The 6035-nt window shown below is 38.9% G+C and overlaps 1 pseudogene; it reads right to left on the minus strand.

Moving 5' to 3' along the window:
* Nucleotides 1–4846: 4846 nt before the first annotated feature.
* Nucleotides 4847–5523, minus strand: LOC109437256 (histone H3.3A; annotated as a pseudogene).
* Between the last annotated feature and the right edge of the window lie 512 nt (nt 5524–6035).

Raw genomic sequence — 6035 nt, forward strand, 5'->3', positions numbered from 1 at the left:
ATGATAAGTTTGAGACGCATGGTACTGTGTGTGACGTGCACAAGGGAAGGTCCGGGAGGCCTCGCTCAGCAAGTCCTGCTGCTTCTGCTGTGGTGTCGGAACAGTTTACACGCTTGCCACAGGAGTCTACCGAACAATGCTCACCATAATCAGAAGGGTCTGGAGGCTGATGGTAACCACTCTGAGCACCTCTTGTAATTGCGGAAGTCAAATGTGACTTGTATTCATCTTTTGTTATTGGTATATACTGAGTATTACAATTTTGATACAGTTTTTTTCTCTCTTAAAATGTGTATACATTTTTTGGGCACCCTCTGTAGATTGAGCAACTACCAAACCAATGAGAAAGCTTCCTCACAATACAGGCTAGAAAATATATTTAAATTAGGGAAATGGAGAGAGCTGCAGGGGAACCATTTCAGGGTGAGTATTGGTGGGTCCCAGAGACCAATGCCCTATACCACAGGCTGAGACCTGGGAAGACTGCAAGATACAGTATGGAAGGTCAAAGTGGGAGCAGCAATGGGGCTGTCGTGCTCCTTGCAGAGCTCTAAGGAAGTGGCAAGACCTAGGGAAGAAGTGGCTGTGTATACCTGACAGATGGGGCGTAGGCAGCCTCCCAGTTTCCTGCACCCCAGTATAACACAGGAATAGCAGAAATATTCCTGTGTGCCCATTGGAGGTAGAAGGAAATATTAAACCCCATGAATTGCTGAGTGAGGACAGGGTAAGACATCGCGTGTCCTGTCAGTTGCCTGTATTACATCCCACCTACTGGTTCCTTGACACCAGGAAAGCTTCCCATTACTTAGATGTGAACCTGAGGGAATGTAGGTAGGGGAATAAGTCCAAACCGAGTGATCCTAAGTTTTGCCTCCCCAGTGGAATGGAGATACAAAATAGAAATTCAACTGAGATATAGAAAATGATGAAAGTATGATTTCTTTAGAGCTAACAAGAGCAGAAAACTTTACTACTACTAGACCTGAAGTGGGTAGAGGAGGGGACCCGGAAGGGCTTGCTGCATAGACAGGGCACAGCAGACAAGAGCTGTGGACTTTGCTAGAAGGATGTAGTCTGCAGCCTGCAGAACACCCTTCACATTGACACAGGTAGGGAATTTGGGCAATATACCCTGATCTCATGCTCTCACTTTCTAATCTCTGCCAATGCATCTCCATTGGAAAATCCAAGTGGAAACCAAGAGGCAAGGGAGTTATTGATGGGTCAGCCTCCTCAGCCAGGCACAGAGCAGAAAGGATAAGGGAGAAATTGGAGTTGGCTGGGCACATGGAAGCTATCCAACACTAACGGCTTTGTTCAAACTTCTTCACATAAAATATCTGTTTCTATATCAATCCACTCCCTCTCCTTCCCCTACACACATTCCAGCCATTCATTCGTTGCTTATTATTATTCAAGGTATAACCAGACTTTTTTCTGATTATAAAAGTAATATGTATTCATTTTAAAAATACATAAAGCTGTGAAGGAGAAAGTAAAAGTCATCTTAATTCCACCACCCAGAGATGATCATTGTCAGCGTTTTAGTCTATATCCCTGTGTGCGTCTTTTCTATGTATGTCTGTATGTCTTTAAGAAATGAATCTTACCATGCAAAGATATTTTACAGTCTGTTTTCCCACTCAATAAATTGCGTAACTCTTTCCATGTCAATATAGATCTATATCACCATTTTTAATAGGTGCATAGTATCATATGCTATTTATAAATAAACCATAATCAGTCACTTTTTTGAGGGGTATGTAGGTTGTTTCTAATTTTTTGCAATTATAAACAATGTTGATAAACATCCTTGTGTGTTGGGGTCTTTGACTTGCTTGTCCAGTTATTTCTGCAGGACAATGGTTCTCAAAGTGTGTTCCATGGACCTCCTGGAAATGCCTGAGGGGAAAGTGAAGCATCAGGGCTCCAGCCCCTAGCCCTGCTTCAGCAATCACAGGTTCTCTTTTCTCTGCTCTATTTGATGTGAAAAGAGATTTCCACCACTAAAAGTGGCTAGAAATCCTGTGCTTTAAGACATAGTCAAAGAAAAATAAAATTGCTAAGTCAAAGAGTATGTATGTTTAAAGATCTAATACATACTGCCAAATGACTCCTCCCCTGAAAGAGCATACTAATTTACATTCCTACCGAAAGCATGTGTCTATATCCCCCACATCAACACTTTTCATTTATACTGATCTAAAGGTAAAAATGTTTTTCTTTTAACTTACATTTCTTTGATTTAGTAATTATATTAGTTTCCTATTGCTGCTGTAATGAATTACCACCAACTTGATAGCTGAAAATAAAATAAATGTATTGTCTTACATGACTGGAGGTTAGAAGTCCAACATGGATCACCCAGGGCTGAAATCAATGTGCCAGCAGGGCTGCAGTCCTTTCTAGAAGCTCAAAGGGAGAATCTGTTTCCTGGTCTTTTCCAGCTTCTAGAGGCCACCTGCAGTCCTTGACTCGTGTCCACTTCCTCCACTTTCAAAGCACATCACTCCAACCTCTGCTTCTATTCCTCGCATCTCCTTTTCTGACTCTGACCCCGTTGTCTCCCTCTTCTGTTTATGAAGATCCTTGGAATTACTTTGGGTCCACCCAGATGAGCCAGGATCATATCCCCACCTCAAAATCCTTAACTTAATTACTTCTGCAATATCTCTTTTACTATGGAAAGTAACATATTCACAGGCTCTAGAGATTAGGACATGACATCTTCGGGGGGTGGGCATTATGCTGCCTGTCACTGTAATGACATAGGGCACATTTTCTTTTGTTTATTGGCCATTTGCAGTTCTTTCATAAACTATCGCTCCATGTCCTTTGCTCATTCTGCTATTAGATTGGTGCAAAAGTAATTGCAGTTTTTGAAATTATTTTTAACCTTTTAAACTGCAATTATTTTTGCACCAACCTAATATTAGGATAGTTGTGTCTTTCTAGCTGATTTAAAAAAAAAATTAAATTTGAAGTTATAAACATGTTGTCTATTACATATGTTACAAATATTTTTTTTTTCCACATTTCTGGTTTTTAAAATTTCCTCAAGCTGTATATTAGTCAGCACAGGCTGCCATAACTAAATACCATAGACTGGATGCCTTAAACAACAAAAATTTATTTTCTCACAGTGCTGGAGGTTAGAAGTCCAAGATTGGGGTGCCAGCAGGGTCAGTGTCTGGTGAGAGCTTTCTTCCTGAGGCTTACAGATAGCATCTTCTTGCTGTGTCCTCACATGGCAGAGTGAGAACAAACTCTCTGGTATCTGTTCTTATAAGGCCACTAATCCCATCATGATAGCCACCCTCATGACCTTATCTGACCCTAAGTACCTCCCTAAGGCCCCATCGTTAAATACCATCACCTGTAGGGTTAGGGCTTCAACATATGACTTTTGTGGCGGGACATGAACATTCAGTTCATAACAGGAAGATTTCAGGTTTTCATGTGGTCAAATCTGTCAGTCATATTCTTGATGCTTTTTGGCTTTGATGATATATTTAGCTTGGTAAACATATCATGTTTACTAAGCCAGAGACTCATAAACATGTATGTATACTTTCTTCTTAAACTTTTACATATTTGCCTTATTTTACATTCAAATTTTAATCATTCTGGAATCTATTTTGGTATAAAGTCTGACTATTTTTTGCCACTGAAAGTACTTTGGTTACCATTTTATTCTTCAAATACAGCTTCAAATAGTCTCCAAGCACATAAAGCCTTTAATCAGGAACAGGAGTCTTGGGTTTGCCATCATCTGCATACTGGCCTGTTGAAACTTGTCTTCTTCCTTCCCTTTCTGTGCTAGTTGCAGAAAACTATTTTGTGTCTCTCTGGGAAATCCATTCATTCAGTAAACGAGCAACAATTAAAGCTGACTTTTTCTTTTCTGAAATAATGACTTTCCTTAATATTTCAGTCTTGAACAGCATTCCGTGTATAGCAATTTATGATCGACTCATCTGAATGTGTGCTTATGGCTTTCATATTCTTTTGAAAGTTATTTGAGCTTCAAAACCAATAGGGAAAAAAAACTATCTGTGGAAGAAACCTATTTAGATATCTGAACTTTAAAAATCTTGGGCTTCATTTCAAGGCGACTCAGTGGTCTGCACATGGCCAGCATGAAATGTTTGTGCCTCGGACCAAAGGGTTGAGGTGAAGCTTCAGACTGCAGAAGGGTAAGTTCTAAATGTTGTAAAACAGATTAAGTAATTAATAGCTACACACAGTGCTGGTCTATTATACATTAATTATAAAATAACATAACATAATATATAATAATAAGTACAAGCATAAAATGATATTAATGATTACATATTCAATTGTATTAAAATCTTCATTTAATCCAATAAGTCTTTCATAATCCCCTACTATGTGCCTCTGCCCTGTGTTTCTAGGGACTAAAAAGTGTGCATTGCAACAAAACAAATATTTGTGATACAAGTAATTTTAGATGCAATACAGATTTGTCGAGTTAATACATAAATTTATGTTATATGTGGTATGCTATTAAATAATACATTTTAATTAATACTGTGAAAGCAAATTTTACTATTTCATGGTCAAACCTTGAAAATGAGCAGTTTCCAATTCACAAATGAGTTGAAATTCAAAGATTTGTCTCTAAATCAGTTGTTCAAAACTCAGAAATCACGTTACTATAAAAAGAAAATTCTAAGCAGTGGTGAGAGCCAGCCTAGCTATAGGTTGGTTGGTTGAAATTGGTTGAAATTGAATTTTCGATTGGTTGAAATTATATGCATTTTCTTTTTCTTTTCCAGAAAAATTTAACAGGTTTATTTATAATTGTTATAGAATTGAACTGCTGAAACTTGTTCACTGAAACTTTTTACTTGCATTAATGCTTTGTCCCCGCATTTATATTAAAAATTCACACACAAATGAAAATGGAAAAACTGCCAATACCTGATTTCTGTCCCCTATTTTTCCACTTGCAATCATATACTTAGGTACCTTTTGACCCCACGGAAAAAAATAACTAACATTCAGAACTACCAATAACAGGAAGAAGAGGATTTTTTTTTTTTTTTTTTTTTTTTAAGAATGAAATGTTTCCCATCACAGTGGATTCTTAAGCACGTTCTCTACGTATGCAGCGTGTTAGCTGGATGTCTTTTGGCATAATTGTTACATGTTTGGCATGGACAGCACACAGGTTGGTATCTTCAAATAGGCCAACCAGAGAGGCCTCACTTGCCTCCTGCAAAGCACCAATAGCTGACTCTGGAAGCGCAGATCTGTTTTGAAGTCCTGAGCAATTTCTTGCACCAGACGTTGGAAGGGAAGTTTGCGAATCAGAAGTTCAGGGGACTTCTGATATCATCTAATTTCACGGAGTGTCACGGTACCAGACCTGTAACGATAAGGTTTCTTCACCCCTCCAGTAGAGGGCGCACTCTTGCGAGCGGCTTTTGTAGCCAGTTGCTTCCTGGGTGCTTTACAAGTGGTAGATTTGCGGACAATCTGTTTTGTACGAGCCATGGTATAGAGTCCTCCTTACTTACCTTACCCCCCTTCTCCTTCGGCTGGAGCTCGGCGAGCTAGAGGTGGCGCTGGCGCAACAGCCTATGTGCATTTTCAATGAGAAGTAGTTGAAATAATATCCATTTGTTATGAGGAATACTTTTCAGATACGACTAGTGATTAAAAGGAAAAAGCAATACAACTTAGTAAGACATGCTTTATTCATCTAGAATGATAGTCCTGAAGGAAGTTGAAAGTTTAGTACAAAGAGAATGCTGTCTTTGGAAATTCCAGAAAGGTTTGGGGAAATTTTCAAGGGATTAGAGGTTGATGGCATGGGTCTGAACAACTACATCACAACTGTTCTTCTCCTTGTCTTTAACATAATGCGTTGCCTCACTCTTCATGCTTATCAGCCATTATTTACAGCTGTGTTTTAATTAATAAATGAGATGCTGAGTAGCTGTGAGAGCAGTGGGTTGATAAAGGAGAGGGCACAGCATTTGTGAGATCACCCTTGGGAAAAGAGA

This window comes from Rhinolophus sinicus, linkage group LG12, assembly GCF_036562045.2.
Source record: "Rhinolophus sinicus isolate RSC01 linkage group LG12, ASM3656204v1, whole genome shotgun sequence".
NCBI classification, from domain to species: Eukaryota; Metazoa; Chordata; class Mammalia; order Chiroptera; family Rhinolophidae; genus Rhinolophus; species Rhinolophus sinicus.